The sequence below is a fragment of the Fukomys damarensis genome, unplaced genomic scaffold (genome assembly GCF_012274545.1).
Source record: "Fukomys damarensis isolate Sample0158 unplaced genomic scaffold, DMR_v1.0_HiC HiC_scaffold_35, whole genome shotgun sequence".
Taxonomy (NCBI): Eukaryota; Metazoa; Chordata; class Mammalia; order Rodentia; family Bathyergidae; genus Fukomys; species Fukomys damarensis.
Window position 1 is genome coordinate 21,569,784 of NW_022900947.1, and position 13,249 is coordinate 21,583,032.

At 33.2% G+C, this 13,249-nt stretch overlaps 1 long non-coding RNA gene across 1 annotated transcript in view; it reads left to right on the top strand.

Moving 5' to 3' along the window:
• Window positions 1–10,255, top strand: part of LOC104851296 — a 47,022-nt gene extending 36,767 nt beyond the window's left edge. Inside the window, exon 4 of the long non-coding RNA XR_777171.1 lies at window positions 10,146–10,255. This is a non-coding gene — a long non-coding RNA (uncharacterized LOC104851296). The remainder of the gene's footprint in view (window positions 1–10,145) is intronic.
• Window positions 10,256–13,249: the final 2,994 nt, after the last annotated feature.

Here is a 13,249-nt window from a genome sequence, read left to right on the forward strand (position 1 = left end):
TTTTTTTTTTTTTTGGTGGTAGTCCTTAGTTTCATTCTGCAAAGTACATTCACTTACATTTTTTTCTGTTCTCAGGAATGAAATAATTCTCCTGAAGAATCTTATACTCATTCCTCAGTAGGAAATCTTATTTAACATGTTGTATTTTCTTCAGCTTCAGTCTTTCAACAATTCTAAATTCCCCCTTTCCTCAACCTTGAGGAATGTTTGGAGGTAACATTTTATAAAACAAAACATTATTGTAATCTAATATGATAATTTTTGCTTTATCCAATAGCCTATGCATCTACATAATTATGCAGGATCTCTACATTGGCTTTAAAGTCACTCTATTAATGTAGACTATAGCAATATTAGTATTGGACAAAAACAGAATGATATAAGAATGCTGGACTATTTATGATAATGATTCATCAATGATTTTATTAGCTTAAAAAGTGCAATTCTTTACAAAACTACATTCTCTGTGTTCTTAGAAGCAGTTAACTTCTTTTTAGGTCAACTTTGGAAAATTAAGCTTTGCTGGTTTTTTTCATTTCATATATTGAGGTTGATAATTTGATGATATTAATCTTAAACTTTCAAGAAAATTGCTAGTTGAGCTAAAATAAACTATCATGTAATTTTGAAATTAGATATTTAATTAAAATTTTCATTCATATTGAAAGTAGAGACAACTAATAGGCAAATGTTAACCTTCAAAAGAATTATTTTTTAATGAAATTATTAAATTACAAAAATTTAATTTTAGGTTTGTGTGTTTTTTCAGGTATTTTACTGTGTATTTAGATTTAACTATGAGAAAATTCATACAGGTATTCATACAAGATGCCGCTATTATTTTATATTTCATAATTTTCATTTTATTTTTAAGAAATCAACTTCTAATTTATACTGTGCATTAATAAAAATGTATCTTCATTAAAAATATAGTAATTTCAATCACAAAATAGTTTTTATTTCACTTTATAATGATTGGTATTATTTATTAATATTTAATTTTATTTAACTCAATGTCTGTCTTTTATCGTTAAAAATATACAAACTTCTCTTTAGTAAATTAACTTTCAGCTCTCAAGCCAAGCTTCCTATTGAACTAGTTCTTATAAACATCCTCAACAACAGCCTAATAAGTTAAAAGACCAAAGGTACCTGAAGCATTGGCAATTTGCTGTTTTATTCATATCAGAGGGCACAATTAATGACGTACCAAGAGTTGAAATAAAGTCTTATCAGCAAGTGCGAAATCCTTTTATATGAATTAATATCTTAATTTTTATCTAAATATATGAAATATTCTTTCATTTGAAGAAAAACATCTTAAGGAATGAATATATATTGTATCTGCTAGTATTTTGCTTCACCTTATCATTACAATGATTGTAATAGTAAAGATGCTTAAGTAAATTCCTGAAATAATGAACAGGCAGAGTGTATAAAGAGGGAGACTGGTCCATTGAGCCTCGATGCTATTACTCTTCCTCTTGGAAGTGCCAGCACAATTTGGTAGGGGATGCAGAATTCAGCAAAAAGGAAAACATTCTGGCACATTGTATTGTAGACTACTTTGCATCAAGCACTTTCAAATACCAAGAATCATCACATTGTGCTAAACATGTGAAGGTTTAAAAGACAGAGTCTCTGTGGAAAAAGAAAATGAGTGGTGCTAAAGATGGATAACGTGTTAGCCTTGGCATAGGGAGGAAATTAGTGAATCAGTTGAGGAATTTAAAGAATTCCTATTAAATCCTTTCTTTGCTACTTATTAGTCATAGTCTTAGCTAAGTTTCATAAAGGCTATATACCTAAACATGTCAACTATAAAATGGTGATAATAATCAAAATAATATCTACTTCATCAATTTATTGTGACATGAGAATATTAATATATAGTACGCATTTGTTTTTCTTTTGCATAAAAAGACCCCCTAGTTTGTTTTTATGAAATAATAAATGAAGTCAATTTCCTATTTATATATATATATATATATATATATAATTCAACTGCAGAAGATATTGAATATAACAAAGCATTGTGGCCAGGACTAGCGTGGCTTCAGGCAGATCCCAGGCAGAAATCTTCTCCAACCCCAGAGGCTTTAGCAAACCTTCCCAACCAAGACCTGCTGAGAAAAGAGCTGCACAGGTGCACAAGCTTCAGTCAGAGGCCTGCCCCATAGCATTTACTGAATGTGCACAGATTCCAGGGAGCAGCAGTGTGGCCCAGACGAGCATGGCTTCAAGCAGATCCCAGCCAGTGATCCACCCAACCCAAAGGCTTGGGCAAATCTTCCCAGCCAAGGCCTGCCCAAGAAAGAATTGTACAAGCACACAAGCCTTAGTTAGAGCCCCACCCCATATCATTGGTGATTTAAACCCAGGAATTGGTGTAGAGAAAAGGCCTCATGGTGGATTGCTGAGAATTGAGGACCATAGCATGAGCAAAAAGTTGTCTCAATAACGGCACAGCAAGTTGCATCTGTTGAAATGAGAAGACATGGAAAAAATTCCCCAAACCAGACTTTGAGATCACCTTAGACACCCCCCAAGGAAAACAAGATGGAACAATCTGATACTCAACCACCTGGACTATCTTAACTGACAACAAAAGAGGATCTGGAAAAATGAAGTCAAAAATAATTTCTCAGACAACAGCAAAGATTGTGCCCATAGTACAAGACATGATTAATAAATCTAGAGTGGACACAGATTTTAAAAATAGAGGAACTGAGGAAAATGATGGAATCACAAATAGGAAATAAATGGAATACATAAAGCAGATACAAATAGATTTCCAGGAGACTAAAAACTCCATTTAAAGATTACAAAGCGGAATGAGCCAATGTGAGGATAGAATTTCAGATATAGAAGATAAATTGCAATTAGTGACCAAGAAAAGAAAAAAATTCTTAAAAATATTAAGGAACCATGAGAAATCAATCAAACAGCTGCTATATGATGCCAAGAAAAATAATATAAGACTTATTAGCGTCAATGAAGAAACAGGAGACAGTGCAGATGACATAAAAACAAACAAACAAACAAACTGTTCACAGAAGTAATGGCAGAAAACTTCCCAAGTAGGGGAAAACATTTCGACATACAGATAAGTGGGGCAGATAGGACTCCAGCTAGCCATGATAAAAAAAAAATCTACACATAGGAATATAATAGTTAAGATTCCAGAAACCCAACAGAAGAACAAAATTATATAAGCACTCAGAGAAAAGAAACAAATCACATTTTTAAAAAAGCCTATCGGAATCAGCAAACTTCTCAACACAAATCCTCATGGCAAAAAGAGCTTGGAGTGATATATTTCAAGCCCAAAAGGAAAACAGCCTCCATCCCAGACTAATGTATCCTCCAAAACTATCTTTCAAAATTAATGGACAAATAAAATACTGGAACTTCATGAATTCCAAAGCAGCACTCCAAAATATTTTAAACAATACCCTAGTAAACAACGAGGAAAAAAAAAAAACAAAAAAACAGAAAACGCAGCAGAACAAATCCACCAGGCATGACAAGGAAATTAAATGCAAAGAGGGAGAACCCAGCAATAAAAAAAAAAAGTTATGACAAGGACAAGTCAGTACATATCAGTTATAACCATCAATGTTAATGGTCTCAATTCACCAATCAAAAGAAATAGATTGGCAGAATGGGTCAAGAAGCAAGATTCAACAGTATGCTCTATAAAAGAAACACACTTAATTAAAAAAGAAACCTATAGACTGAAAATTAAAGGGTGGAAAGCAGTAGTCCATGTGACAAGAACCCCCCTAAAAGCAAGAGTTGCTATCTCTGCAGATCAAGTGGATTTCAAACCAACACTGATTAAGAGAGACAAAGAAGGACACTGCATCCTTATAAAGTGAACAATCCAAGAGGAAGAGATGCCAATCATAAATATATATGCACCAAACACTAGTTGCCCAACTATTTAAAACAACTACAAATGGACATGAAAATCAAATAAGCACTAACGCAATAGTAATGGGGGACTAGACAGAAAATAAGTAATGAAATATTGAAACATAATCAAACTCTTGAACAAATGAGCCTAATAGATGCTTACAGAGTGTTCCACCACACAAAATCAGAATATACTTTCTTTTCAGCTGAACATGGATCATTCTCCAACATATACAATGTACTTGCTCATAGAACATGTCTAAGTAAGTGCAAAGGAATTGAAGTGATTCTGGTACATTACCAGACAATAGTGTGATGAAATTGGAGATCAGGAGAAAAAGAAACCACAAGAATTTCACAAATATATGGAAACTGAACAACAGACTTCTGAATAACCAATGGGTCACAGTGGATATTAAAGAAAAAATCAGACAGCTCTTACAATTAAATGACAAGGAAATACAACATATCAGAATCTATGGGACACAGTGAAAGCAGTGTTATGAGGGAAATTCATAGCACTGAATACTCATATTAGGAAAACAGAATGAGTCCAATTAAATTACCTGATGCTTAACCTCAAGCTTCTGAGGAAAGAAGAGCAGGAAAAACCCAAAGGTCGTACAAGGGAGGGAATTACATAGATCAGAGCAGAAATATCAAAATGGACCCTAAAATAACAACACAAAAAACAACAAAGTCAAGAGTTGGTTCTTTGAAAGAATAAACTGTCGCGAACCGGCGACGCAGAGCACTGTCCCGCAGTGCCTCAAACCTGAAAGAGCAGCGGGGTGGAGATGGGGCAGAGAGAAAGGAAGGACGCCAAGACAAGAGTCTGATCAAGGCGACGTTTATTGCCGGCAAGCACCGGCCTTTTAAAGGGAAAGGCCGAACTATTATGGGCTAGGATTACCATAGTAACCACGACACCCGCTCCACGGGAACGAGGGTTCACACGGGCCTCAACACCCGCTCCACGGGAACGAGGGTTCACACGGGCAAGAGAAAGCAGGCTCAAGAAAAACAAATTAACAACACCTGCAACTAATGATCATGACAACACCTGACTCCTATAGATAACATCAGATCTTTGGCTGTCCGAGTTTCTCCCGTGCAGGGTCAAAACAAGTTTAACACGTGCAATCCTTAAAAAGGAACAAATGTTGTCTTTCAAAAAGCCAGTGGGCCATGGCTGGCTTCCCACAATAAACAAAATCAACAAGTCTTTAGTCACACTTATTTTAAAAAAGGAAAGAAAAGACCAATTTCACAATTTGGAATAAAAATGGTGAAAGTACGATGGAACCAGCCGAAAGCCACAGGATCCTCAATACCTACTTCAAGAATCTTTATGCCAAAAAGGTGGAAAATACAGGAGAAATGGACAGATTCCTAGAGTCATATGAATTACCAAAGTTGAATGAAGATGACCTAAAAATTCTAAATAACCCTATATCAATAAAAGAAATGGGAAATATAATTAAAAACTTACCAGCCAAGGAAAGCCTGGGCCCTGAAGGCTTCACTGCTGAAATCTATACAATGTTTAGAAGAGAACTACAGATACTCCTGTTTAAACTCTTCATTGAAATTGAAAGAGAAGTAATACTCCCTAATTCATTCCCAGAAGCAAGCATCACCGTGATTCCCAATGCAGAGAAAGACCCAACTGAAAAAGATAACTATAAGCCTATCTCACTAATGAACATATATGCAAAAATCCTTAATAAGGTACTGGCAAATAGAACACACAAGATCATCAAGAAGATCATACACTCTGACCAAGTGGGATTCATCTCAGGGAAGCAGGGATGTTTCAACATATGCAAATCAATAAACACAATACACTATGTATTAATAGAATCAAGGATATAAAATATATGATCATCTCATTAGATGCAGAAAAAAGCATTTGACAAAATCCAACACGCATTTATGATAAAACCTACAGAAAATTGGAGTAGACAGTCTCTAACTCAATCTGATAAAAGCCATCTATGAAAAACCAACAGCCAATATCATACTAACTGGTCAAACACTTAAATCATTCATGCTAAAATCAGTAACAAGATAAGGATGTCCCCTATCACACTTCCTTTTAATATAGTTTTGGAAACATTATCCACAACAAGTAAACAAGAGAAAGAAACAAAAGGAATAAAGATAGGAAATGAAGAAAACAAATTGTCATTATTTTCAGATGACATGATACTATATAGCAGACCCCAAGAATGCCACCAAAAGTCTTATTGATTTAATAACCAAATTTAGTAAAGTGGCTGGATACAAGGTCAACACACAAAATCAGTAGCTTTTCTGTACATGAAAAACAGACTCTCTGAGAGCGAAATGGGGCAATTAATTTCTTTCACAATAGCATCCAAAAAATGATATATCTAAAAATCAACCTAACAAAGAAATCAAAGTCCTCTACCTTGAAAACTATTGCACTCTGAAAAAATAGATTGATGGTATCAGAAAACAGAAAGACATCCCTTGCTCCTGGGTAGGAAAAATTAACATAGTGAAAATGGCTATACTTCCAAAAATATATAGATTGAATGCCATCCCAATTGAAAAAACAGCTACATACTTCACAGACCTTGATAAAACAATTGAAAAAAATCATTTGGAACAAGAAGTGACCTAGAAAACAGATGCAATTTTTGGCAATAAAGACAAGGTATGACATATCACAATCCCAACTTGAAACTATGTTACAAAACCACTGTGATAAAAACAGTATGGTATTGGCAAAGAAACAGATCTGAGGATCATTGGAATAGATTAGAAGATGCAGAAACAACTCCAGACATATTCAGTTACCTCCTTTTGAGAAAGGAGCCAAACACCCTAACTGGAGAAAAGATAGCCTCTTTAATAAATAGTGCTGGAAAAACGGAGTATCAACTTGCCGAAGATTAAAACTAGACCCATACTTCTCAACATGCACTAAACTAAAATAAAAATGGATTAGTGATTGTATCAGTAAAAATTTCATGCATTAAATATACTTTTACAAATCCAATATAATGACTGCATAGGATTTCTTCCACAAATAGCTTATCTACCATTTAATATCTAAGCAGGCATCAGTTTCTCATCTTTCAAGTGCACATAATTGCCTGTATCTTAGAATAGTAAAGACAAGTTAGGCATGATATGTAGAGTTAAAAATCTTTAAATCATAAAAATTAGCTGTTTTTATTGTTTAATAATTGTCATGTTTAAATGATTTAATTTTGTTATAATCCATGTATATCTTTATGAATTAGGGATATTCAGATACGTTGTACTTTTTAAAAGTACACATTATACATATTATGATTTAGAATGTACAAATGACTTTTCAATTGCAGTTAAATGTAAGTATTTTAATGAAAATTTTTCCTGTTTTTCCTCCAAGCAAATTAAATTCCCCAGAAGCTTTCTAATTTTTCTCTACTATTTTAATGTCTCAGTTCAACAATATTTCAAACAAAACTTTAGCACACACTTTAAATTACATGATTACAATATGGCCCCAGTCTTAGTTCTACTCTTTATAGAATTAATAGCATATTTTTGTTCTGAACCATCTTTCAAGAAATTTGAATGTGAATTCTTAATGTAAATAATTTAAAGTTTATATTTATGGCTGAAGGAGAATTATTTTAGTTTGTGATGTGAAATGTAAACTGTGTGAGAAGTATCATTAGTGAGCAGATCTGCAGTATTACTCAGTTTTAAATTTTAAGAAATAAAATATTTGCCCAGTTTTTCATTGGATACAATTTATAAGGCATGTAAATATGCATTTTAATTTTAAATTTATTGATAAATATTGTTTAAATATGAACTCACATTTTTAACTAGTCTGTCACATTTTCATATAATGTCCAGGTAGAGGTTGGAATTATTACCATGCACTACCAGTCCAAGATCAAGATAATGAGAGCAAAGAATCTGGGAAATATCTCTTAGACTGTGATCTTTTGACATTTTAGAATCTAAAACATCTAAATTATTCTCTATTTTTCTTGAGCAATAGACTCTACAGCAAATTTTTCAAGTATTTTTCAGCTGCACTTGGTAACATCTACAGATGTGCTTCTGTGGATAAAGAGCTGACTAATGGAATAGGTTGTTTAATACATGAATATTATTATTTTACATCAGGAATGGGATAGGCTTAAAATTTTACACTGAACTGTGGAAAACTGTATTTAAAGACCTAAAATTGTGTTCAAGAACCCAAGGATATCAAATAGTAAGAGAACTTTCAGCAACTACTCTTTTAATAAAAAGAAATAATAGGAGATGAGTAGTATGTATGTCATATTAATCATGGCATGAAGTCACATACAAAGTCTCAATTCTTCTCACTTTCAATTTCTTCTTTGGCTCATTATTTCTTTTTTAGTCAGACTTCTTACTTTTACCAATGGAATCACATCCACAATAGTCTAGAGTGAATCAAATTTATTATTATTATTATTATTATTATTATTATTATTATTATATTATTTCATTGGATAGCATAATTGTCATTCTCTATGCTAGACTATGTTCAGGAACAGAAAAACAGAGATTAGATCCACCCACTCTGTATTTTTATTATTTTGGATTTGTATTGACTTCTTTCTAACATATGATCTCTCTCTGTAGTGGAAAATAAGAACTCCAAGTTCTTATTTGATAATATATATTCAGGATATATATTATCAGCATTTAAACCCTCAGCCAAAAATGACTGTCTTTCTTCACAGTTACAGGATGATTTACAAAGAACTCTAACTTTCTTTACTCAAATATAATGTTCTACTCTATATAGGAAGAGACAATTTTATCTAGTGGACTCTCATGGACTAACAGTTAATAACAAGTGCACCACCAAAGTAAATTTAGACTGTGCAGTAGAAGGAATCTTTACGTCACCTAATAAGTTATATGTTCAAAGCCTAACCTCTAGTGTAATAGTAACAAAGGGCTGAACCCTTCAGAAGGTGACAAGTGCCCTCTTAAGAGATTCTAAGGAGGATTTTCCCCCCAGTACTATGTGAAAATATAGCAAAAATATAGTATTCTAAAAACCGTGGAATGAGTCCTTATGAAATACCAAATCAACCAGCTTCTTGATCTTGGACTTCTCAGCCTTCAGAACAATGAAGAATATCTTTATATTATTGTAAGCCACACAGGCTTCAATGCTTCTCAGTAGTAGCATTAGGTAAGAGAAAGAGCTTCCACTTAAAGAAACATTTTAAAATATCATATTATAGTGATATATGCATACTCATGTTAAATGCAACACAACTTATAATAGCTAACTCTTGGAAGTGGTGTACATGTTTATCAGATGAATCGATAAATAAGATATTACACACACACACACACACACACATATGAAATGGAGTACCATACAGCAATAAAAAAGGATAAATTTGAATTATTTCTAGGAAAATGGATGTACCTTGAGATTATACTGCTGTGAAATAAATTAGAGTGTTATATATTATATCTTTATTTGGAGAACCCTAAGCATAAATAATTTAAGGAGGAAAATAAAGGAGAGATGATAGAGAGAAGGGGGATAGATTTTTGTGAAAATGAGAAAGGAATCTATGAAGGAAGACTAGTAGGAAAAGTGGGGGAGAAAAATGTTATAATGCTATATGTATATGTAGTAATTTATCACGATGAGTGTATTTATTAGGTATTGTTAACACATGATATCAAGAAAGAAGGATAATACAAGAAAAGTCACCTGAAAAAGAGATACCAATTAAAATATCATTCTGTAATTTCCCTTTTATTCATTTTTCTATTGATGAGACAACTATTACTACAAACCTGTGACTGTAAATATTACCTTTTCAAACTTTTTTTATTTATTGTAAACCTGGTAGCATCTTGAAATGAGAAGTCTCAGTGCTGCTTAGCTGGTGTTATGCTCATATTCTCACAAATATTGAATCAAATATTCAAATTTAATATTCATAGGCTTATTCCAAGCTCAAAAATTATTGATGGAATGTATTTCCTTGTCAGTGTAGGGCTGACAGGATCCCTTAGATTTCAGAGGTATCCTGTTGTGTTCTGCCAAATGACGTGGCAATTTGCTTTTCAAATGCCAAAAGAATGTGCCACTGTAACTTCTCTTTTTCTGCACTTGAGGTCTGCTTTTAGTCTGTTAAATCACTTAGGTCAGGCTCAGTCATCAAATTCACCTTTTGATTAACTTACAGGCAGCTGATCAGAAACTTTACATCTGCACGTGTCCTTCACTTGCCATGTAGCAGCATAATCACAAAGCATGAACATCAACAACATTTTGAAATATTGCTTACCACATCTAAATCCAACATCATTTTTAGAAAACGTCAATGAGCAGCTATTGGGTAAAGATAAACTCATATGTAATTAAATAAAAAGAAGTAAAACTACAAATTTGTAGCTTTCTCATATGTCTTTGTCATCTTTCACTTTCTTCAGCATAATTTTGTTTGTTAATAACTTAGTTTCACTTTGTTATTATTGCCTTGATTTTTCTTTCCAGCTCATAGTTCACCACGTTAGCTTATTTATTACAGATCCACCAAAAACTCCAAATGTAAAATATTGTTTTTATCCATTATGTATACCTTCAAAGAAAATATTTTTCAATATAAAACAGTTAAAATTTCATGGAAATGTGCATACACACATAAAAAATCTCAGCCAAATTCTAAAAATGTGTGTTGGCATCCTATGAGACTCATTGCAGCCAAACACTTAAATTCTTTTGCAAAAAATATAGACTATAAAGTGGGAAAGCTGATAAAAAATAATCATTCCAATGCTCTGAAAATTTATCAAATATCAGCATTATAAAAAAATGTTTATTCTGGAAAAATTCCTGAAATTCTAGTAAAAACAGTACAAATCTGTGGTGATCCACCCTGCACAAATGACTCATACTGTAGAGCTCAAGAAACTCAGGGCTTCTGTCTGGGCAGGACAATAAAACTAACTGCATTTGAAACAAAATCAAAAGAGGTTTATTTGTCTTGGAACAGTGAGCAATGCCCACTGAATCATTGTTGATGGAAGTAACAATTTCAGAGATGGATGAATGAAGAGGACCAGTGACTGTGCTTGTCTGAGGCTACAGTTGTAGTGGTGACAAAGTTATCTACAGTAGAATAGGACGAAGAGCAAGAAAACAAGACTAAATTAAAGACAAGGTGTATACTTTGGGTTGAGGCTAAGCATTCATATATGCATGCCCTGGAAGTAAAAAATAATGTTCAGTAGAAAACAGAAGATGACATAGACTTGTAAATAACTAGAATTTAATATTTTTTCTCCTTCCCATGAATAGATCAGCACAAATCAGATTCATTACCAATTGCCTCTGACCCACATGATAAGAGAGGTAATCCCTAACGATAAACATTTACTACCTAGAAGCCAGAACTAAAATAAATAGAAAAATATAAGCATCATTATTGTTATTCATAGTGGCCACATTCTATAGGAGAATGAAATTTTCAAGTTTACTAATGTGAATTACTTAGTAAAGAAATAAAAACATCACAATGGCGAACTTTAAGAGAAAAAAATCGAAATGTACAACAAAAACATTTTCTAAAATGTCCAATTTTAATAAAACTTTGATATGTGAAATGTGTATCAGTGTCCTGAAAGGACAACAAAGTCTATAAAACATGAAAAGGATGTCCACTCTAACCATTTCTGTCCAACATAGGACTTGAAACAGAGCAATCGTGGAGAAGAAGGGATGCAAACAAATATGCACAGAAAATGAGGAACTCAAGCCATCCTTATTTATGGAGCAAATGATCATTTACATGAAAGATACAAGCATTTCCACCAAATAATTGCTAGAAAAAATAAAGGCATATTCAACAATGTAGTGGATATAAAATAAACACACAAAAGTATCACGATCTCTAATTCCAAGAAATACTACAAAACCACCATGATAAAAAACAGCATCATACTGGCCCCAAAACAGACAAATGGAACAGTGGAACAGAATGGAGGATGTCGAAACTGCTACAGGAAAATAGAGCCATCTGACCTTTGACAAAGAGGCCATAACATACCACAGAAGAAGAAAAATAATCTCTTAAATTGTGCCAGAAAAACTGGCTGTACACATGTAGAAGAATGTACCGAACTAAAATCAAAGTGGATCAAAGCTATAAATATCAAAACAGAAACAGCTAAGAAGCTGTAAAGTAAAACTTTGATGACATATGGATAGGCAAGACTTTTGAATAGAACTCCCACTGCCCATGAAAGAACATCAAGAATCAACAAAATATGATTTAATCAAATTAAAATCTTCTGCACTGTAAAGGAATTGACAGTGTGTTAGCTTGCACAATAGAAAAAAAAATTCCCACAACTCAGAGGACTAATGTATGTAATGTATAAAGAAGTGTAAATTTATATTCCCTAAAATCGAAGACCCAATACCTTCTCAAAAGATAAATTACAAATGGTCAATAAATGCATGAAAAAATGTTTATAAACCTTGGTCATTAGAGAAATTCAAATCAAAACAACACTGAAGTTCCATGTGACTTCAGAAAAAAAAATTGCTACTACCAAGAATTTAAAACACAGACAAATAGAAGTGCTAGCAAGATTGTGGGGGGAAAAAAAAAACCTTCTACATTGATGGTGAGAATGTAAACTATTACTGTATTAAAGTCAGTATGTGTGTTCCTCAAAATGTTAAAAGCAGAAATCCCACTTAAAATAGTCATACATCTTCTGGGTGTCTTCTCAGGAGAGTTAAAAACATGATACTGCATTGACACATGCATACCCAAGTTTAGCAAACCCACTTATAGCAGCTAAATATTGAAAGCAGCCTATATGTCAATCAGAAGATAAATGGATAAAATGGTGGTAATTATACACAATATAATATTACTTTGCTATAAAAAGATAATTTTTATTTATTTGTCAAGTAAGTGTTCATTTTGAAACCATCTTGTTAAGTGAAATGAAGCAGACACAAGTTTAAACATCACATTGTATCTTAGTTACTTCTCTCCTTGCTAAGACAAAATGCCAGATGCCCACAGTTAAAGGGGAAAGGTTTATTTAGCTCAGTTTGTAGAGGTTTCAGTCTGTAATCAGCTGGCATCAAGGCAGGGTGGCACAGCACACAGGCATTGCAAAGGAGAAACAGTTCATGGTGGGCATCAGGAAGCAAAGCAAGCAAGAGACCAGACAAGGCTCTTTCTGTCCGTTATACAGGTCACCAGCTTGAGGGTTGTGTCAAACCAATCAGTAGACTGATTCAGTAATCACCTGTTGCACAATGAATCCA